General features: G+C 39.7%; 1 protein-coding gene across 1 annotated transcript in view; it reads left to right on the top strand.

Moving 5' to 3' along the window:
- The first annotated feature begins 20,372 nt into the window (after positions 1 to 20,372).
- SLC7A11 (solute carrier family 7 member 11) overlaps positions 20,373 to 23,802 on the top strand; it is a 113,777-nt gene continuing 110,347 nt past the window's right edge. The window contains exons 1-2 of the mRNA XM_056322276.1: positions 20,373 to 20,830; positions 22,506 to 22,615. The gene's annotated coding sequence lies outside the window, so the exon portion shown is untranslated. The remainder of the gene's footprint in view (positions 20,831 to 22,505; positions 22,616 to 23,802) is intronic.

Here is a 23,802-nt window from a genome sequence, read left to right on the forward strand (position 1 = left end):
TTAACACCCACAAAGAGAAATGTGGATGGGATTCAGTTTTCAGCTGCTGTTAATTTTTCCTGCAAAGGTACAGGTTTCCTGTAGACTTTTGTCAAGAGGCAAACCATGCTGTTTTTTAGCATTCTACTTTAATATTTGCTATGATGAATAGTCATTGTGCAACACTTTGGGTTTATCTACTGCATTCCGTGACTTCCAATTATTATTCGTGTTTTATGTTATGCTGCATGTTTAGTTGTGCTGAGTATATTCCTTTTTAAGTCCTACAGAAGTCATTAAGATTGCTCAGCAAACATAGATCTACACTGCAAAATGGTGCTGCTCTAAGTTTTGTTACCCAGTAACAGTTAACACACACATGCTCTGGGGACATAGTGACATCAGGATGCTAATGTTGATTACATATCGTTTTGCATCTGATTGCTGTAGCAGTTCTGATGTAGCTGATGCATTCTCTGGAAAAAGCAGAGACCCCCTTTCCATGCTTTGGTGCTATACATCATAGGAAATTCAAGAAATGTGTTGTCCAATACTGGATTAGCATGAAAGCATTAGAAATACTAAGGAAAAACAGGCCATGTTTTTGTCTTTTCCACTCCTCAGTATTTTTGCAAAGAATAAATCTTGCAGCTTCCTGGGTGCTTCATTCTCTCCCATCAGCAGGCATCTCAACCCTTGCAAAGAGATGCTTGCTTCTTCTATCTCTTTTTTTCTTTTTTCTTTTTCTTTTTTTTGTCTATTAAGTCACTTTTTTAGTATTATTTTCTTTTGTTTGTAAAATGCTTTGCATTGAAATGACTTTCTAATAGCTTAGAATTAAAATAATGCCTAGTGGCTCTGGATTTATCTAATATTAATAATCTAATGTTAGTGAGATGAAAATGAAAAACATCAGAAATCAGGGAGAATTGTTGTTATCAAATAAGGGCCATCAAAGTGAAGAAAAACGGGCATCTCTGAAATCAGTCTTTTTCCTAACTGTTCCTTGTGACTTGCGTGGCTGCAGCCCTGTTGTGTTTCTAAGAGCGTTGGATGCTCTCAGATGGGTCAACATCACCCTTGGCATCTCCTTCCTCTCTCTTGCTGTGTACTTGAAAGCGCATGTAGTCCAGTTCACATGAAGTATCAGCAGTATGGAGCAGAGTGTGGGTGGTTCCCCCCTGAGTGTGAAAGGGAAAACTGCTGGGCTGACTTCTGATGTTTTGTTGTGTGACCTTCTGTTGTGGTAGGCTAGCTTCAGAGACCTTCTCTTTGAAGCCACTGATCATCCCTGTCAAAATCCCTGGCTTTCAGACCTCACAGAGATGTCCTCAGAAGTGTTCCCATCCCTTTCTTCCCTGCAGCTGGGCTTGAGCTGTCCTTGCCTACCTCTGATCCCCTTCCCATGCTGAGACCCCCTTGCGTTTCCTTTCTTTCTCTTCTCCAGGTAGGTGGAGAAAACACAGGTGGTATTTTTTCTTTGAATGGAGCATTGCTGGACTTGGCAGTGTTAGGTTTATGGTTAGACTTGATGATCTTAAGGGTCCAATCTAAATTATTTGATGATACTATTACATATTTGCTTTAAAATCACCCTGAGCGTCTGGCGCTGTGTGGGAGCTGCAGAGGTGGCAGGCCAGCAGGGCAGTGGTGTGAGGCTGCTGGTCACGCTGACCTGAGGTAGTCATCCTCGCTGGAGGACCATTGAATGTCCAGGAGTCATTGACCCACGTAACAGCTGCCCAGGGTAGGTGCAGGCCCGTGCTGTGCTGCGTTATGCTGCCTGTCCAGCCTGGCCTTCAGGCTGTGCGGTGGTGCATGGAGCCCTCGGCATGGATCACCCCAGCTGCAGTGGAGCCTGTGGGCAACTCCCGTCCGGAGCCACCCGCCTGGCTTTACCTTTATCTGACTGTGCAGCAGCAAGTTCTCAAGCCAACATCCTTTCTGTTTGACAGCAGAAATGATGAAGTGAGTTGTTTTCTGGTAAGAAAATTACATAGTAGCTCAAATGATCAAAAAGGAGGAACCTCTCTCTATGGATGACATCTGCTGTGGGAAAATCCATCCAGCATCTGTCTGATGCTGCAGAAACGTGGGGTTCCCAGCAGTTGAAGGGTCACAAGATTTGCTTGCTGCCTGTATTCCTCCTCTTGATACAGATATTGCTATCTATATTCCTTATTAAAAAATGTGTAGATGCAGTGCTTAGGGACATGGTTTAGTGATGGACTTGGCAGTCGTGGGTTAACAGTTGGACTTCGTGATCTTAAAGGTTTTTTTTCCAACTGAAATGATTTGGTGATTCCTTTGTTCAGTTTTACCAAACGAGCTATTTTATTAAGCCATTTCTTGCCAGGTTTTCTTGCTAAGATGCAAAAGGAACCCTGCGCCATCTCTCTTCCACCTCACCCCTAGTGCAGAAGACCTGGGCAGCAGAATCTGAAATCACAACACCATTAAAAGTCAAAAATTTTAACACCATGAAAGTGTGGGTATTGTGGGGTTAAACCTGGGGTGCAGCTGGCCTTCAATACAAAAAATAGAGCCTATAGTGTGAGGCCAGAGTATTGTTTCCAAACACCTACACCTGATGTAGGCCTTGACTATGTCCCCTTCCCTGTGCTGTGGTTTCCTTGGGCATGAAACGTGGGGCAGTGGACAGGCAAGGAGCCATGGCACACTCCAGTCATAGCCAGTGACTCCAGTTGCTCTGGTGACGGGCAAAACAGGACTGCAGAGCCTACTGCAGGCTTCATTTGCTGCACAGTACAGACAAGCAGTTGTGACTGCAGTGGCGTTTTGGTAATAGTTACCTGTTAGCTGAGGGCTTGTGGCTTTCAGGGAGATGATATTGCCGATTAAAAAAATAAATGTTGTCTTGCTGGCTTGATCTGAATTTGTGAATGTCTGCCCATAAATCTCTGGTGATAAAACCTGTGTTACGGCAACAAAGCTTCACAGACTAAGTGAGGGCTGGAACATTAGAAATGGGTGTGCTGTGACCTTTATCAATCATAAAAAATAATCATTTTTTCACTATCATCCAGTGAAGGGTTGAGCTTAGAGCTTAGTATGCTTTTCCACGTATGTTCATGAAGTGCACACAGCAGTTCTTGTTGTTTCCAGCTATCAATAAGACGAAAAATTGCCCAAACAGTCCTATTCTAATGTCCCTTTATTTTATCTTCTTTCACAGTCTGTAATTCACATAAATATTTCCTGCTTTGTAAAACACGTGGAGACATTAGCTATTTTTAGATCTCTGCCTGCAACAAGAGTGTAAGGTTAGTGTGTTGTTTATATTGTTCCACTAAGTCAACATGATGTTACATACAGAGGCATGGGGGTTTTATCCCCTCTGTGTTACTGCTTTGTGTTCAAACTTTACAACAAATGCAAAATCTCCAAACTAACCGGAGAAAATATCTTTGAAAGCTACGCTGCCTTATCTTGGTAGGATTTTCTCACCCAAATTATTATCTGCTTAAAGAAATTTTAGAATAAACACCACTGTAAAGGGCCAGTAGCTACTTTTCAGTGTCAGATTCTGGTGCCTAGCCTCTTAGGCACTTTTACAAATGTATCAGATTTTACTCTGAGGAATATTGCCAACCATTAAGACTTGAAATTTAGAACTTTGTTTTAAACATTTAGAACTTGATGGGAAGAGTGCTAAATATTAGCTTAGATTTCATTGAATTTGTCTTGGTTCTGATGAGATCAGGGTTGTGCTGAAAAGCCAGTATGTAATGCCCAGCTTCTTGAAAGAGGAGTAACCATATCAGGAATTTATATACCTTTTTCTCAGCTGCATTTTTTACTTTTCCTATCTGGGATCCCTCACCACTTGTGCGCAAACCTAATAGTTTGTGAGACCACCTGTGGAGATCTGGACCAGAAAACTGTCCAACCACCAAGATGATGATATCAAAAAGGTTTAGATGAAGGACTCGGGTTACTCTGTGGTCCATCAAAGAGTTACAAGGTGTGGCACAACTGAGGAGAGGGCCTCAGCATGGGAGCAAGCAGCAGGAATGCACACTGGGGGTCAGGACTTCTTCAGAGCCCATGTTGCTGCCAGGGAAGACAAACTGTACCCTGACTATTCAGTGGATGCTGTTGTATGTTTTTATGGTGTTGAATATTGTCTTCACATAATTCTTTGGGAAATCTACTGTGGGAAATCATTCTCCTTGCTTTACATAGGGAATAGAGGACCACATCAGTTTTTGTCATTAAGATTCTTGTGGGATTTTAAAGGCTGCAAGCTATGTTGGCTCATGAAAAGAAAATTTCATACCCTAGCCTCACATGGCCATTGATCAGAGCAATTTTGGAATTATGGGAGAAAGTTCCCTGTCTGCATATCATTTTGGATCTGTAATAACTTAGGTTGGCTCGCATGTTGAACTCAAGAAGAGGAGATTGGCCCCTCTAGAGCTCTGGGGGTGCGTTTTCACAATACAGATGGAGGAAGAAAGCTATGGTACTAGCAAGTAACACAATGAGACTATAAAAGCTTAGAGCAATAATAGTGTGTTGTTTGGGGTGGGGCTGGGAATTTCTCTGTGCTCTGCTTCAACTCTTACTCCCCAAATAACCTGATCTCACAAGTAGGGACAGAGAATGAGACTCAGAAAGATTTAGTTTTTTATTGGCAGCTGGAACATGCTGAGGCACTGGGCTACCATACATTTTCTTAGCTGTCATAGACTACCCAAACGAAATCCATCCTTTCAGGACACACAGAATTTATGCAAACACAACTTGGGATTTACACATAATTTTGTATTTCATACGTTGAGCATTTCAGTACCAGACAAATATCTAGAAATGGTAAAAAAATGAGAACCTATATTTATGTATGGAAGCATGCATGTCCTCCTTACAAAACGAGAACAGTTGGAAGAAAATATGGGGACAAAGATTAGGTGGTGCTGTCTTGAAGGAGATTTGCCTTTTCCTTCTGTTCTAATTAAAATCTTGTTGTTGTGACCTTGCTGTAAGTTCTGTCAGGATATGTTGTATTTTATTTAGAAGGGCAAAGGTGAGGCAATACAGCCGCAGTCTCAAGCACCAGCTTTGCAGTTTTGTTCAGACTCAGTTAAATGAGGTGCTTCTAGGGACGCAGAAGAGCTGGTGTGGGGGTGTTGTCTTCTGAGTGGCCCAATTTCTATTTGAGGAAAGGTCAAGAAAGCTTTGAAAAGTGATGATTTTTATTATTTTCTGTAATTTACACAAGACTATATCAAGGTATATATCACCATCTGTTTCCAAGTTACTTGACTGAAATAACTTACTCATCTGCTTACCTGCTGCAATTCTTAACATAAGCCAAGGGGTAATTAGCTGTTTTCCCTTAGCAAATTTAACTTATTTTGTCTAGGAATTATAACAACAATAATATCATTGCCCATTTGTTTTATGATAGAATAATTGAATGTATAGTGCCTGAGTTATGAGGCTGGAGAACAAGTAGTTTATCACAAGTGAATTGGACTACCACTTTGCAGAATGCAGGGGTGATGATGTTATCACTTAATCATGTACTCCTAAGGCAATCTTCTCAGCCTTTCTTGGGTCGCCTTCTGAGGCACAGGGCCAAATGTGACCTTGAGATCCATTGCTTGAGAGGGCCACTGACTCCTGTCATGCACTTCCAGCTCTCTGAGCTTTGTATTGCTTTCAAGAAACACAGCTTGTCCACAGCAAGTAACAGTCACTTATTTTCATTGTTTTATTACTAGGACCACATAAAAAAGTGCTATGTGCTCCCTAAACTGTTATTCAACAGGAGAAGAGTAAAAGCTGAGATGGGTTTGAATCATCCACTTGCCTTAAACATTGAGAAACACTTGAGATCTGTTGTAATTATAGTATTTTGAAGGGGAACAGTATTGGAAACTTGCCCCACTGACATTCAGAGGTAATGATGGAAAAACCACGCCCTAGAAAAGAACATAAAGTTTTTCTAGACTATTAGCACTGTCACTTTTTAATGAAGAATTATGAGTATACACACACAGCACAGACACCACCCCCACCTCCCTATCCCCATCCCCCACCATGTAAATGAATAGGCAAATGAATTATTAAAGCTAACAGCCATGGCTAGTGGTTTGCAGTCACTTTCCTTTTAAGTGTCTTCCCATACATTTAGCTAAGATCCCATACTTTTCCTATGATCCACCCCCCCACCCCCCTCCGCAAATATCTGAAATATTTTCGTCATCTTGAAGGCAATGTTGTTTATTCCAGAATATATATATATATATATATATACATGAAAAACAGAATACAATAAAGAAACCTCTGTTTTCAGATCAGATGTAGTACTGGGTACTAAGGCAAAATCAGTTTGGGAGGGGATGTCATATTTTCATATACATCACAGGGACAGATGCAGTCCTAATGTGAAATGCAGGGGGAGGAGAAAATGTTTGCTGCCCTCTCTCTTCTGCCTCCTGCCAATTTTTTTCTGCTTCACAGGTCAAGGTTCTCTTTCATGTGGTGTAATAACTCAGGATTCTGCCTGAAATATGTACAAACACACTTGGTAGTTCACATGGTTGTACAGTAACGGTGTGGAATCATGAGGACTTTACAGAGTGAGTGGTGATTCACAGTCATGGGTATGTTTTAGGAGAAGGAAAGTTGAGGGAGAATCATAGCATCACAGGATTGTTTAGATTGGAAAAGACCTTTAAGATTGAGTCCAACCATAAACCTAACACTGCAAGAAGGATCTTGTCATAAACATATCCCGCTGTTCTTGTGTAAGGGTAAATCTTCAAAGGGTAGATGAAGTCTTCTGATGACAGAAGTTTTTGAAAATTTCTGTTTGATCTTTTGGTGCATTTTTGGAGCTGCACTTCTTCAGCCTTCCCCACCCCTTAAAAAACTGAAGGATGCTGAGAATGGGGATGTTGTGAAGCTAACCAATCTTTGTTTCTGAGGGTTTGGATGCTACTCCAGCATAATTTGACAACAGCACCTTCCAGTCTTCTTGACAACAGCATCTGAAACTGTTCTTTGATGGCATTTGGCACTGTACCAGATTTCTACACGTAGCATTTTCCTGCAGCATGCTGGGAACGTGGTTAGAAACTTCTGCTATCCAGTGATGTATCTGGGTGTCTGCATTAGTATTTTGTGTGGTGGGTGCTGTCAACCACATTATGTGATATGACTGCTTTCTGTAGGTTATCTTGGGAGCAGTGTAAGCATTGCAAGCTTTACAGAGGAAAAGTTCAACACTCATCATGTGGGATCTGCCTGGCAGATATGCTTGGTGGTGACCTGGTGGAGCAGGATATTGATTATTGTGAATTCCGTGGAGAGTAACCGAACTGGTTGGTCCAAAATTTTTCCATAATTGTTGTCTACTAAAATTTATATCTTTTAGTGGAAGGCTTAGAGGACATTGGTTCCTATGTAGAGTCTGAAAGATAGGGGAAAGGAACAGATTTAGTAGCTACTGTGTAGTAATTGTTCCTTAGATTTTCTTTTATACAAGTATTGTATTACATTAGGAAAACCAGATCAGATTATACTTGTGCATAAAAAAACCTAGTTAAATCTTCTAAACAATGGAAACCTGGGCATAATTTATTCTGGTTTTTTGTTTGTTTTATGTTGTGGTTGGTTTTTTTGGTGGTTGTTGTTTTGTGGGAGTGTTGTTGGTTTTTTTGTGGGTTTTGTGTGTGTGTGTGTGTGTGTGTGTGTGTGTTTTTCTCCCAGGTGTTATAGATTGCCTGGGTAATAGTACCTGGAACTCTGCCAGCATCAAATATAAACTACACATTCCTTTTAACTGGCAAATTTGTAAAGATTTACAAACTTGTTAGATGACAGCTAGCAGAATTTTCAACAAATGCATTCTATTTTGAATTCTTTCTGCTGCATGAAATTAACTTGAAAGGAATTCAGAAAGAAACATTTTCATCGTATTTAATTCCTGGAATACTCTAGCTGGCAGTTACTCTGTTCAGTTTATTCCCTGCTTTATATTCTAATAGGCTGTATGGTCTTTCTGACTTTAAAGAGCAAACTTCAAGGGGAAAAGTTGCTTAAAAAGGTATGGTTGTAGAGGTGCTCAAAATTATGAGCTTGCTGGAAGCTTCAATACTTCTTTATCCTTGTCAAAATAAATGAAATAGAATGCAGAAAAGCCTTAATGGGCATTTAAGTGGAGTACTAAACTGAAAGATATAAGCAATGCAATGTAAAACTTACAAAAATTATTGATTTAAGTGATTGTTGATCCTGTCACCTTTGACACGTTCCATTTCTTCATGATCTTTTTAATGCCAAATATGAAAACAAGCCACAAACCAGTCTGTCAGCAATGAGTGCTTGCTGAATAAAATGTACAAGAAGAGACATGTATGAAAACCCATTAATGATGGTAAATTCCTTCACAGGATGTTAAAAGGTTAAATGCTTGTGCATGCAGCAATGCATAAGGTCAGTGGCTTGTGAAGGGCAGAAGTTAGGGCTTTGATATGAGTCCTTTCACTCACTCCCTTTTCAGCTCGGTACTGCCCTCCTATTCAAGTGGACCCAGTACAAATGGAACATGATGGAAAATACAATATAAGGATAATGGGTACCAAAACTAGGCCGCCTTATCATATTTTATGTACTGTTCCAGTGTTGCTATCAAAACTTCATTTTTTGAACAAACCCAGGTTGTTTTCTGTCTTATAAATCAGGTTCTTTTTCCAAGCAAAGCTGTCACTCTTACAGCAATGAAGTTCATGTAAAGTGGTGAAATCTGAAACTTTTAATATTGATAAAGAAAGTTCAGGTTTGCTTTTATTTTGAGATGATAAAATTACTGTCCTCTTCAGTCTGTAAACTGGCTCTGCAGACTGATGTTACCAACATGCATAGTGACTCAGTTGCAATCCCTCCAGTTCCTAACGTTCCTAATGCAAAGATACGATTCCTCTGTAATCTTAGCGTTCCCAAATTCATATGCTTAAGATGATTTGAGTGCTTTAGCCCGTTGGCACCCGCACTTATCATCTTGTACTTGGCTGATTGTTTCCCATTACCTCCAAGTCATGTGGGTCCTTGCCTAGAAGCTACGCCAAAGTAGTTGAGGGATGTGACTATCGTGTTGTGCAGAGCCAGGCTCCGGAGGACAGTGCAGGGTGCTGAGGGACACAATCCAACCATTCTTCAAGGAAAATCCCACTTGCGCACTGAACCTGCTTGGAGACTGGAGCTTGCTCAGTGTCAAGCTGTGAAAACTAGGCTACCAAAAGATCATGTGAAAAAATGTTTGTTGTTGTCAAAACTTTCACAAAGAAGCTTCAGTGCGTGATGGTGTCTCTCTCCTATGCTCATTGTAATAATTTTCAAGTTTCCTAATTTCTGGGAACAAGTAGGTCTTTTGTTTTGTCATATATGTCAAGATGCTAATGTTGCCTTACGAAAACCTCTGCTTTTCTTGTTCTTAATTAGGAAAAACCCAATTTCAGTGACTCTGTTTTTTAAGGTAGCCATCAATTAAATAACAAAATATTTTTCTTTCTAGTGCTTGTTCTTAGACGTGAGAGAGCTTGGAAAGCTGGAGATGGCTATTAATCTTTTCTGTTATTTGTGAAAGACACTGTAGCTCCGTTTCCCCTCTGTCCCCCTCCCACTCCCCTCAATTTGATCTTTTTCTGTAGAACTAGGTGATGGTGTTTTCATTTTATTTTTTGGGGCTGGAGTGCTGATGCTGTTCTTTGAGACTTAGCAAATAGATGTGTTGTGCTGACTACAGCATTTCTCTTTAGATCACATCCCTTCATTTCTATGGAAAAATGTGTTTTGTATGGAAAGATATTTGTCTGATACTTTCAAGGCCTCTGTCCCTTTACTGTACTTTTTAGCTGCTCCTTGTTTTTTAGTGTATCTTTTGGGTCACTGACCAAAAGAATCATGGAAAGTACTACATCAACACTTGAAAGAAGAAGGTAAAGTGATGGGTTGTAGGTTTGGGGTTGTTTTGGGGTGGTTTTTTTGATAGTATTCAAATTGGCAAAGCTCCAGTTTAGAGCTTATACTCCTCTCTGGCACCGAGTCCACAGGAGTGTCCTTGAACGGGCTGGTGCGACTTGTCTAGTATAAACTATACTAGTCAGCTTTCTCAAAGTGAAGCAAAATGTTTATGGCAGCCTGCTGAGAGGACACTTTCAAATCCTATTAAGATCTTATGGCACAGTACTGCTGGCCGCCTGCATAAAAATTTGACGGGACAGCTCAGTTTATTATTTTCTGGGGATTAGTATTGTGTGCCTGATTATTTAACATAAGTGATAAATGCACTCAGAAAACCTATGGTATTTTTCAAATAGTTGAGCTCAGACTTTGCAAGGCTAGGATTATGCTGATGTGATAGCTGAAGATGCTCTGGTCATCAATGGAATTCAGGAAAACTTCAGAATAGTAATTCATGTTGTCTTGAGTTGCCTCAACTATCCCTGTAGTGCGCATGGTTGCTTTTGAACTTTTCTCTGCTTTACTTTTCTTCTGGTTTAGATAACCTCCCCACTCTGGGTGCTAAAGAGGTAAGTCAGGGATCAGAAATGGTATGAAAAATTTATATGTGAACACTTTTAGTATCATGGACAGATATTCATAAAGATAGGGAATGGAGAGGGTGTTGGTTGAGGTGGTCTTAACTACATGTTGGATGCATCCAGAACGGTGAGCCTGAAAAACCTGTGTGCAGCTCCAGCCTACGCCTGTCTGAGCTGGATCCTTGTAGACCACATGGTTGGTGACCGCACTACGATTTCCCAGCCAGCTAACAATCTGTTTGTGCGTATACCTAAAAGCACTTTGTTCCTATTATTTTTTGGCAGCTCATGTCTAAGATCTGTCTCCTTGAAGATATTTGCTCTGTTCTCTTTTATCTGTTAGGCAGATCTAACACATCAGCACCTACCCAAACATGATCATCTCAGCTATTTCAGTACACCACCAAGAGAGCAGTGGGACTACTGCCTCACCCTAACAGCAGGTGGTAACACTCCAAGCAATTACTAAAGTTGTGGGAGATCTGCTATGCTGGAGATGGGTTAAAACTTACTCCTTGGCACAGTCTTCATGTGATAACGTTAGGAAATCAGAAGGAGCCTTCTGAGTATTTGACTTGGGGAAATTGTTGCAGCCATAATTTCAACAGAAAGATGAGAGCAAGAGTGGCACCCCCCCTGCCCTCATCATATTGGCTTGAACATCCTCCTGAGAGTCACTGGATACCCTTAGTACCAGGTTGTGCCTGTAATAAGTCCTAGCTGTTGAAATAATTTTTTTCCTTTCCTACTGAGCTGTTTTGAGGTTTTGTCCTTGCTCACGTAGTACAGGGATCTGTATTATGCACATTTTCTAGAACTGGTCATTCACCTAAACGTATTCAGGATGAGGTACTTTCACCATTCTTCCACTGGGGCACATCCTGAATCTTTTGTATGGAGAGCAAACCTACGTATTAGAAAAGCTTTGATGCTGATAGAGAGGCTAACATCAGCTCATGATGGAGTTGGCATTTAGTTTGGGTTGTCACTGCATTAGCTGTTCATGCCTTCTCAAGTGCATTGTAATCAAAACCTCCTTGATTAAAGCTGCTGCTGCAGAAAAAAAATTATTCAGCGGCAAAAGAATGATTTGTTCTTACTCCTTGGACAGTACTGTGCACAATCTCCCAGTTGGGTAAGGTATGCTTTGGTTGGATGAGGTCGTTTTGCACTGCTAGTGCCTTTGCATTCTCACATTTGAACCATGCACAGAGCAAGTCCAACATTTTTGACATAGTTGCTGTTATCAGTTTAAAACTGACTAGCATTTAGGTTTCTTCTTTATGAAAGGCATTATAAAAGCTGGGTTGCTGCTATTAATAACAGATGTGATCTAGCTCTGGCACATTTCAGAGATTCGGTTCACTAATCCATTACATTGCACTCTCTTATTTTGTATTATTCTGCAAGTGGAAGAATACAGTGCAAGGTGCACTTCATGTTATGTTTGCTTAAATAGAAGGAACTTAACCTGAAAGAATTTTACGTGTATAAAAGTATCTGGTAGGATATATAGGGCTATATAGAAAAATACAGTGAGAGAGATACATATCACTTGTATTTGCACAGCAGAGCCTGTAATAAAGATTAAGATGGCATTGTTCTAGGTGTTGTACAAACACGGTGTGAGATTCTCCTACCCCAAGGGACTGTGGCATCGACAAGGGAGAGTATGCTGAGATGTGGACATTAGGACAGTGTGCAGAGAAAGTGAATTCAAAGCAGTGGTGGGACTTCAGACTCTCACAGACAGTTGCCATACGACTTGTGGCTGCGACAACTTGCAGTTTTGGTGTTCCAGTTCTTAAGTCCCATTTCAGGTTCCTTGGTGGTCTTTATAATCTGGGACTTTATTTTTGTTAATGTATAGGGTCAGTACATGTTAGATTTCCCACATACTATGATTAACCTCTTCTTTGGAGGACCAGAGAATGGGAAGAACATCTATTAAACCATCTGTAATGCATATGCTTCAAATAAAAAGGATGTTAGTTTTTTTTAAGGAATATCATCACCAGGGGAAATGTCATTTCCATTTGGCAAAAGTAATTATCTTATTTTGAAAAAATAAGAGTATAACTCAGAACTGATTCCACACACACACACTTTGAAGGCCTTTGCTGTACTTGCTCTTTACAAGAGCTCTAGAAGCAAATGGTCAATCTTGGCAAGATGGAGAACTTGTGAGGACAGACTTGTTTAGTGCTGATAAGGTGGCCTCCTGCATTTCTTGTTTTTCTTGTGAAGGATTCAAGAATGTATTGGGTAGGTAGATGGAGAAGACTATTTTTGCTTTTCACTTGAAATTCTTAAGTGGACTGTTTATGTCATATTAAAATGTCCTTTCAAACCATAATCAAAGATAGGAATGTTTTATTCATAGCTGGGACATAATTTAAGGCCAAAAAGAACCATTATGGTAATCTTCTCTAACCTCCTTAATAATAACTATTTGCTGTTGTGGAATGAAAAAAAAACCACCCAAAAACCCAAGCTGTTGTTTCTTTTCAGAAAGATCATTATAAGCCAAACACATGTTAAACTAGTTATGAATGCTATGTGAAATACTTATCACAAAGCTGAAAACATGAATATGCTTTGTCCTGGTTTTCATTACAAAAAATATTTTAGGTGATTCTTGCCTTTTATTTAAGATTTCATCAGAATTGTGTATAAAATTGTCAAAGAAAGGGGGGAGAGGGAAGGCAGGAGAAGACTCGACATTTTCAGTTTCTTTTTGCTGCTACGGTTTTAAGCTTTTTGAAACATCAGGTTCTATAAGAAGGTAAAGGTTGTGCACCCACTTGGGCCAAAAAGAGAAGAATGAGGTTTGTGTGATATGAACTGATGCCGAATCATAACACTGGCTGTTGTAGCTCATTCTAAACACTGTACAGAAGTGTATTTCTCTGAGGAATTGTATTTTTAACTTGCAAAATGTTGAAGATTTCTGCTACTAAATGCTTGTTATAAAATGGATCTGTTGATACATAATTTTAATTGGGAAAATGTTAAAAAAACAAAGTCCATCCAAAATTCTTAATGCCTTCCCCTATAACTGCAGGTTTATACAGTATCACTCACAATGGAATGTGTATTCCATAATAACACAGAAAGTGCATTAAAGATAATTCTTAAGTGTATCATGTGGACAAAGTGTCAAGTAGCATAGATTAAATTTACATGCATGCAGTAAAGTGTACGAAGTAATGCAGTGTCACTATAATTTTATATATATAAAATTACAGTAAATATTTATTCTAGACCACCATCTTCTCTTACAATGTTTTCAGGGTGCTGATTTTCGTTAAGGTAGGGGTTTTGGCTAAGTCTTCTGAATTTCAGGAATACAATACGTTATTTCTTGTCATCCATATAAACCGCTTAACTTTTAGCATGCCTTCAAATGGCTGTTTTCTGACAACACAATAAAGGCACATTTGTTCGTTTTCCACAAGATCTGGAGATAGGAGTTGCATCTGTGGGCAGAAAATCTCAAGTGGAAATGTAACAAGAAAATATGAGGTTTTCTTGGTTACCTCAAGATGTGGTGCCAAAGAAATATTTCCCTGTGAAGTTGATATCTAGGTGAAAGGTCAGTGGTGTCCATACTAGGGACTGTATTTCATGAAAATTAATTCAACAGTTCCTTTTCAGATGCAAATCCTCATTTAGCAGTGTCACCCATGGTAGGAAATTGTACGTGGTTAGGGTTACTATCAGTTCTTTTTTTTTTTTCTTTTTTTTTTTCCCCTCCCTCTCCTGTCCACACCCTCTTTTTTCTGGAACCCTGTTCAAGCAGATTTATGGTTGAATAAATCTGAATAATGAATTGAAAAATGAATATATAGAAATTGGGTATTTTAGAATTCTTGTCAAAGGAAGGAGCCAAACTATAGCTTCTGTGGAGATAGCCAGAAAGCTGCTAGGCTTGTCAGGCAGTGGTGCCCAATGTGAGGATAAGAGGGTCAGCAGAAGGCTGTTGTTTATGTGGAGCAGCAATAGGGAGCAGAAAGTACCTCTGGAAAGTCTGATTTGAGCGGTATGCTGGGGAATGGGGAGAGGCGTAAGAGAGCCCTATGTTTAGGGATGGGTAAACTGTGTGTTGTAACCTGATTGACAGTGAAGTTTCCATTTTCCAACCCTTTATTTTTATCTCAGCAAAGTCCAGTCCCTATGTATTGTTCCTTCAGTTCTTTGAGTTTTCCCTTTCAGGTGGATTGATGATGGGTTTCATATACCCCTTCTTGGAAACCATGGTTCTGAACAGTGTTCCCAGGCTCTGCCATGTACCAGGCCACCCATCACCCTCCATCTACCAGAGCTCACCATGGAACTGGTGAGAGGGGGAAGATGTGGTGGTGCGAGGTCGTTAGTTGTGGCAATTGTCGCAGATGGTAGTGGAACGGTTGGGGACACAGAGGGATTAGACTCTTTCCACCAAACTTTCAAAATCCTGCTTTTTACAGAAGGGGAAGAAAAAGTTACAACAATGTGATCTAGGTCAGAAAATCACAGATAATGTGAGCATAAAGAAAAAGAAATCTAGGAGTCATCACTCTGCTTAGAGGACCAGAAACAGGGGAACACCACGGAGACACTATGGGAAGGACTGATATATTTGGATCCCAGTTAAGGAGTGATTTGTCTTGATAGTCTAAGAATTGGTTGTATTACGTTGTCTTAGAACCATATTTTCAGATCCAAGCAAGCAGTCTTTCATCCTACTTCCATTCAGTTTGTTGTAAGGATGTCTCTTGAAAGGTGGCTCAAAAAGGGTCCCTTTTTTCCTACTGATGGTTTCAGCTTTCTCTTTTTTTATGAAGGCCTACCTGGTCCTTAGTTGGCCTGCATTTGTGTATGCAGTTACCTCGGCCAAAGGTAGATCCCTGGCAGCCTTCAAATCCCCTCTTTCCTGGGTTGTCTTGGGTGAAGTTATTGAAGTCCTGATGACTGTAAGCCTGACCTGAAGCCTCTTGCAAATGGTGTGGGTTGGTAGGCTTGGGATCAGTGTCCTTGAAATATCAGTTTAAAACCTCTTAGACTGGCTTATCTCCTAACTGTAACTCTATGATCTAAAACAAAGTTGTATGTCTAGGTTTAATTATGCTAAATGCATTTTCTAATAAATCATATAGATATAAGGTCAAATGATTTAACTTAAGATATAACTCAAATGAAATTCCAGGTTAAAACGCAGTGTAAATGGATCCACCAGCCTTAATTCTGCTCTTTGGTGGCGACAGAAAGAGCCACAGTGTGCTTGACATACAAGTGCTGTGATCCTTTAAAGAACTTGCAAGCAAAGGTGTGCAGTAAAACCTTCACCCTATAATCCTTATGTATGGGTGTCTGTGGAAAGGGTAGCTTCTGGGATCGTTTCACTCACCCAAACAGCATCATCTGCCAGCATTCATGACAGTAAGCATCAACTGGTATACGCAGCACAGAACATATTTTAAAAAGCCCCACATTAAATAGTAAGTAGTTTAGTACATCATCTTACCTATGTCTATCTCTTCAGCTGTTCTCCAGACTGAAATTAATTTTCTTTTCACTGTCGTCCCAAGATTTATTTTGTGGGTATGTATTTGTGTATGTGAGGACACAGTTTAAGAAAACATTTCCCCTGCTGGAAGTTAAACTGTTGAATACTTTCAAAGTGTATAGTCAAGTGTCTGAAAAGCAGAGTGATTTGTTTTGACTTATTTATTAGAGAAATTGATGGAATGCAAGCGAAGCATTTTAGCTTAAGCAGTTTCTTTATCACTGAAATGTGAGTGAAGTACAACTTGTTGCACTTGAATTCTGCATCCAGGTGTTAACTAGAATTGGAATTGGCCTTTATCATGCTGTTTTGATAATATTAATGGAGAGCAGAGGGAATGGATTAAAATTTTGTTGATCTGTTTTTTTCCTGTGAAGATTCTGTGGATTTCTGACAAGCTTCACTACTGCAGCAATATTTTGAGGCATTGCCATAGTATTTGAGAATATGCCTTGGTCTAGAAAACAAGTAAAGATTAACTCACTGGCATCAAGTTAGTCGGGAGCCGAGCTACAAGGTCCATGCAAGATTTAGCATCCTTGGTATTTGTGTTTCTAATGGCTAAAGTGATATAGCCCAAGAAGTAGAGGAAATACAGCAGCGTAAAGCAGAGGGAGGAATGGAATGGAGAGCACGGTGCGCTGCTGGTACTTTCTTTGGAATATTATTTGCATGGGCTGTAAAACAGTTTGGTTAGATAAGAAACTAAACAGACTGCTGAGAGATCTATGCAGCAGTAAAATCCATTAGAATCTTTCCTGGAAAGATTGGAAACACAGGACAAACAGGGATCTGAAGAACTATTGAGTAAAGTTCCCTGCCATCTCAGGCTCTGTCACTTAATCCTTTCTAATCCCATAATTAGTTTTCTTTTGTATTTAGAGGTTTCATTTTTCCGCTAATTTGCTTAATTCATTGTTTGTCTCCCTGTTCCTAACAGGTTTATTAACATCTTTTTAATGTCGTAGGTACATTTTGGTTGTAACTGGCATTGAGCCATGGGGGTTTATCCTTGAAGATCTACAGTTAATTTTTATTCAGTATTTTTATTTCTGTAGCTTAGCAGTCATTGCTAGGAAGAATATAGAGAAGAATTCTAGCATCAAATGGAAAAAGTGATTCAAATAGTAGTTCTTTGTGCTCTGTAAGTTCTATATATTATGAATCAATTCAGTTTATGATTTGCTGAATTGCTTTAGAGAAAATGTAAATTCATAGTATTTTCTTTTGATACTTAAAAGCTTCTATATTATGTTTATCAGTTACTGCTTCATCACTATCACAAAGTTGCATGTGCTTTCCAAACTATTTTATTCTGTCGGCTGTCATTTTAAGGCCACCTAACCACAAAGCTATGATGTGTAAGACAGAATCCAGAAAATCTTCTTTCCGTTTTTCTACTTAGCAGAAATAATTGGCCCTTGATAAGAAGTGCTGCAGTCACACCCACAGCAGCGTAGGAAAGGAAGCTGCCTGCAGCAGAAGATGAAGCAAAGCAATCTGTGACTACGGTTTGTCCTTTTGTCCTGCCTGGGTCAGGGATGCTGCCAGGACTGGAATCACAGATATGGTTTCCCCGGCTGTGCTGCTGTGGAGCAACGTTTGTGACACCGTTTCCACTTGCGGTTACTATTTGGCCAGCAAAGATAATTTCCATTTTTTGCTACTTGAAACTTAAAATTGCTTCCTGGCTGCTTTTCTATGCAGCCTTGCTCTGATTTTAATATTGTAGTGTATTCAGAGTATGAGCAGAAAAATATCCCTGTTAAAAGCTCTTTTATCTTTTTTCAGTTTTTTGTTCTTCAGTCAGTGAACAAAGGGGCACTAATTATTTGATGATGGTTGATGACTGCTAGGATGACTTTCAAAAGGAACAAAATATCACAGGAAAGTGTCCACCAGCAAGAAAAGAAAGGAAAGCAGCAAGCAGTGGGGCTGACGCAGGGTTCAGAAGGGTAAACCATAATCTGAACTGGCTGAGGCAAGGTCAGATGTCTCTGCTTAGCAATGTCCTAATTAGTAAAGTTACTGATGAACTATGAGAGCAATACTGCCAGTCTGATGTTAATCACATGAACCTAACTTGCTTAATTGGATTGTGTTTTGCCACTTTGCAAATCCTAATTATACAAAGAGGCTATTTAGCAGTAAGCATGCTTTAACTCTACAAAGGATTTTTTTCTGTCATACTGTTCTTCATTAAAATAAGTCTCTTTCAAGAAGCATGCTTCTGCTTAAGTTAAATGGCTTAAATGAGGACGGCTATTGGGATTTTTTTTTATCTTCAATCAATATTTACTGGTAAAATCTGGCCAGTGGAGTGTTTCTACAGTTTCTAAAGAGGTGAGATGTAAATGGAAGAATGTTGTCACAAGGTAATGGTCTCCTGCCAGTTCAGAAAAACCAAGGCAGAGCAAAGTTATTGATTACAAAGCAGGGAGAGATTGATTGTATGACAGTGTTTTCTTACAATGAAGTTGTGAGATTCTCTTCATTTCTGTTAGTTCAAATGAATAATACCGATTTATCCATTTTGTTAAGGAGGTGTTTGTGCAGAAGTGATTACTGCACGATTACTATTTGTATTCTCTTTGGGCTATAAACCAGACTGATTTGTGTTTGTAAAGGTAGAGGACCTAAGACTCTCCATTCCCACTCTGTCATTCAGCAAATGAGGCAACCTCCTCCATAAGATTGTGTTAAGAAATATATTATCATCTGTCTCTTCAGGTTGTGTGTTTCTGTTGCATTTAAGGATCTGAGAAAGTTCCTGAGCTGGCTTTCTCACTTCCTTTTTTATCCATTTGTGTATCTTGACTTCTAGTTTCTGGTCATCCTGCCCAGCATCTCTTACATGCTAACCAACCCAGGGACAGGCTGTGAACTTTTTCTTCTTGATGGTGAACAAAGCAGTGTGGAGGGTATTCCCAGTGTCTGCTGTAGAGAGGAGATTACCTTCCTGACAGCCAGTATGAAATCTCGTCTTCCAAATAACTGCAGTTTGTTCAAATAGGTGTCCCGCCTGATTGTTGCTGCCTGCGGGGTGGCTGAGCTGGAGCTGTCCTTCCCATCTTCTATTCCTTTTTACATTTTCATTTGTTCACGCTGAGAAGGTTTGATCCTAAATGTTTGTGTTTGTAGGGTGGACTGACTACAAGCTGCAAGTATTGGCATAAACTGGCTCCCACTGAAACCAGTGATGAAGCTCCCCTGGTGGCACTGGTGTGAACAGTTAAACTGCTTAGTATTAAATGCTTCTCCCACAGACACTTTTCTAGTGACTACCTTGTGCAGTGTACCAGCAGCTACCGTGAAGAACTATGGGCACGTATGCCTAGTGCTGAACAAGAACTAATGAGTTCAGCTCATCAACACCATTTCACTGTCTTCATATGATTTTAAGGAAGCCTCTGTGTGGCTCTTGCTGTGTCATTTGGTGCACCAAGTCACTTGGGACTTGCCTGGGTGTCTGTAATGCAATACAGTGTGAACTTGCCCCAGAGAGCTAGGTTTCACCACTTCATACCTGTTTGTTTCCGGATGGCAACTGTATGTTTATTTCCACAAAAAACAAATGCCTTTTTCTCTTTTCCAGAAAAAAAAGAAAAAGACAAAAAAAAAAAAAAAAAAAAAGAAGACAGCTGCCATAGACAGCAGCTATGATAGGCTTCTTTTGTTCTCTGCAGTATCCAAATATATTTTTTTCGTACGCTAACCCCAGAATTCCACTCTTAGATCTACAAAGAGGACTTTAGTGGATTGTGAATATTTATGAAAGAAAACCAGCAACAGTCAGCAGGTGGAGAGCCACAGAAACACTTCTGTTTCACTCCTGTTTGGTCAACACGCTGCTTTTTTTCTTCCAAAAGAAAAAAAATATTCTATGTGTTCAAAAAGTTTCTCTTGTATTTTAAAACAAAATTGTTAAAAACATAATCTGAGGGTTTTTCCAGAACAAGTATTGGTAGAGTTCTGCATAAAACCAATACAAGTTCATGAAACAAACAATAATTTCAAGAATTGCAGCAGTTCCTTTATTAATAGTTTAACTTCACCGTTTCATCATTTTTGAAGAAGGTCCAAAATGCTGCTTTTCAGTGTGGTGGTTATTCTGTAAAGAAAGCGGCCCCATACACACTTGCCTGATGTTTCTTCAGTTCTTTGCTGTGGTCCATGCCTGCTGAGCTGCTTCTAGTGGTATTTTTCATCCTTTTGCTGCTCGAGTTCTGTAGCCTTAGATGTCTACCTACCTAACTGTACCCTCCCAGTACCTTAGGCTAAACCAAAACTGTAAGTAATCTAAGGAAGGAGGAAAAAACCCTGTAAATGGCAATCCCCAGTGCACTCTGAAATCTCTGTCTCTTTCCTGACCACGTGCATTGCCAGTCTGGCCAGGGAGTGCCACTGCTCGTTCCTAGTCCACGTGCCTTGATTTCCTGTCCCCAAAACCTGAGCGAAGTGAGGCCACAGGAGAGCAGAAAAGCCTATTTGCTACAGTAAGCTGTCCACATCTCGATGGATGGTTTTAGATGTTGCCTAGCTGTCTACTTCCCCAATTATATATGCCTTCAGTCCTCAGACAGCTGCTGGGCACCTGTGTCTAATTGCATTTTCTTCTCTATAGGTACCTGTCTTTCATTTTCATCATATACTACAGATCTAATCCAGTCCATGATACTTCAAAAGGATTTCTCACTGAAGCATTTTGAAATGCCTTACAAAACTAGATGTGAGTAAGAGCCATGAGAGGTAATAGTGGAATGAGGTCAATGACTTTACACTTCCTTTTCTCTTTTTTTCTTGTTATATTCGGCTTGCTATTTCTAGGGAAGGTTTCCTCAAAAACAATGTGTGGATTTTGGTCTCCAAGAATGAAGTGCAATAGAGCCAAGTGTTGTCTCTCTGGGTAGATTACTCCATAGCTAAGGTTCTGCTTTTACAAATGATCTGTCATCAGATGATGAACATCTGATCATCTCCAGCTGTGGTATCTGAAATATATGGTGATGTATCTGAAATGCAGTGGATTAGCTGCTCTTGGGTTATTGATGAGCAAAAATACCAGAGTAACACCACCCCCTACCCCAAAATTCTCATGATAAAAGGAATTTAAGAAAAATAATTAAAATTTTTAAGATATATATTTGTATGTAACATTTTCATTGTAATACTGCTTAGAAGATGTTCTGGAATTTTGAGAACTGAGCAGTATCAAGGATCTTGAAGTCCACACGTACCAGATGAGACCAGCCATGAATTCAGTGGGCAGGCTGGGGGGCAGCTACTGCTGCTGACACCATTTCCACTCTCAAGTTTAGTGCTGGGCTCGCTGCTAGAGATCCGTATAAGACAGGCCTTACTGATCCTTTAGGCTATGCCTTAAACTCTGGAGCAGTGGTGTGTTGAATGTAAATACTATATCATAATATGTTTAGCAGAGGGCAGCAAAGGAGTTAAACGCAGCATACTATATACATTTCTGCATTTATCTACCCCATTGTGGGAAACAAAATATGAATCGAAAACAAATAAAAAATTCAAGCAGCCTGAGAAAATAGCGTCTTAACCTAAAAGTAAACACTCCTAAATAAAACTATAAATACTTGTGCATTTTCCAATACTGTGAGAGTATTGGAATTAATTTTTTAAAAAAATACAAATCTGTGTTGAAAACTACTGACAGGATCATAGGCTGTTCCTTCACTAGGTTAACGGCCTTTTTTCCCTACCCTCAAAGCAAACAGGCTCTTGAAAGCAATAAATAATTTATGGCAGAGAAGCTGTAATCATAGTAACATTTTTGCCTTGTTAGTGGAGAAAAGGTAACTTATATGTTGAGAGAAATGGGCACCTACATAACAGAAATAACCAGTACCTTAGGAAATGATGTAAATAGACCAGATGCCACATAGTGAGCATAAGAATAAGCAGCTCAAAATTTGAGGAACAGAAATAAATGTGACCCTCATCCTAGCAGGCTTCTGGACGCAGGTGTAACTTAATTCTTGTGAACATGTATGTGTAGCAGTGCTTGCCTGGGCAGGGTCTGGGTTTGCAGTGGCTCCAGGGTGAAGTAATCGCTGTTCTTTGTATGGTGATGCCTAGAGACCACAGCCAGAGCCATGGGCTCTCTGTAGGTGGGGTGGTAAAACACAAGCTGTAAAAGACAGTCCGAGCTGGAGTGCTTTGTTGTTTTCATCTCTCGAATGAATTCACTAAAATAGGTTGACTTACAGAAGACAGAGGGTCATGAGACACCTAGGGTCAGGTCAGCAGGGGTAGGGACAGGGTTTGCAGTAGCAATTGGAACAAGCAAAGCAGTGGGATATATTAGTGACACAGAATAACGTAGGAAATATTTAATTGGCATTATCTAAACATAATGCATCTTTCTTCTAACCTAGAATGCTACGTGCAGTTCCAGTTGCATTATGGCAGAAAGACATGGCAGAAATAGAAGACATTCAGAGGCCAATGGAAATTACTAGAGCCAGAGGGGCTACCAAGCAAAAAGGTATGTGTAAGACTTGCCTGACCTAGTTAAAGAAGGAGGACACAGTAAAAAGATGTTTGCAGTGAACGAAATATGAACTGGTATGGAGAAGCTCAATCAAATGCTCAGCTTTTACTCTTTCTCATAACAAAAGAACACAGGGATATTGAAATTAAAAGGCAACAAATTTAAAACAGATAGAGAGAAACACATTTTCATGCAACATTTATTTAATCTATAGAAATTGCTGAGGCAGGATGATGCTATTGCCAATAGCTGAGTTAGGTAATAAAAATGACGAGACACACATGAAAAAGAGTTCAGTCACACAAGCCAGGAAAAAAGTTACATTATATGAGCAATTAATCAGGTTTCAAGGGAAAAAATAATGATCAACTGCTGGGTGCAGGAAGAAATGCCTAAGCCTTGAGTTCTTAAAGAAGCAAAACTTCTCTTAAATTGAGTACAATTTGGTTTAATTAAGGCCTGTGTGATTGGCTTAATCATTCGTCCCTCTCCCCGTGACTATAATTAGGAAAAGGTATATTTAAATAAATGCCACTCGGTGCCTAAACATAGGATTTAGTGCTAAAATTTGTCTCTTTTGCTTCCATTCTTTGGGAAAATGTTCCTTTGAAAAAGTCGGCTAACATACCATGGTTACCCTGCCCTGTGATGTCCAAGCCAGTTTATGCTGATAGCTTTCACGGGGCCGTACTGTTACAGAACAGTTTTGGGCAAGGATCTGGGTATGAAGTCCTGCGTAGAGTCGTGCTAATAGATGAGGCTTCCTGCAGGAATTCAAAGCCACAGGGGTTGTATGGTAAGAAGAGAATATTTATTAGCATATTTTTGCTCCTGGGCTGCACAAGCTCTGTCATGTTGATATGATACCAACATTTTAATTAGAAAATTCCAGAATGGAGGCTTTTAGCAGTTATATGCTGTGGTATTATCCTTTTATTAATATAAAAAATGCATTTACAATTACCTACCCATGATGCAAAATCCAGTGAAATTACATTGGATGAATACAGACCTGCCTGCCTGCAATGTGTCATTAATAGCTGGTGTTAAAAATGATTTTGAAAGGAAAGCCACGGTATTCCAGTTTCTCACAGTACACTCAGAAATAAACCATTAAGTCAAAAAGACTCTGTCTCTTCTTGTCTCAGATCTACTTTGTATTACTCTGCCTAAAATTTGTT

The sequence above is a fragment of the Falco biarmicus genome, chromosome 1 (genome assembly GCF_023638135.1).
Source record: "Falco biarmicus isolate bFalBia1 chromosome 1, bFalBia1.pri, whole genome shotgun sequence".
Taxonomy (NCBI): Eukaryota; Metazoa; Chordata; class Aves; order Falconiformes; family Falconidae; genus Falco; species Falco biarmicus.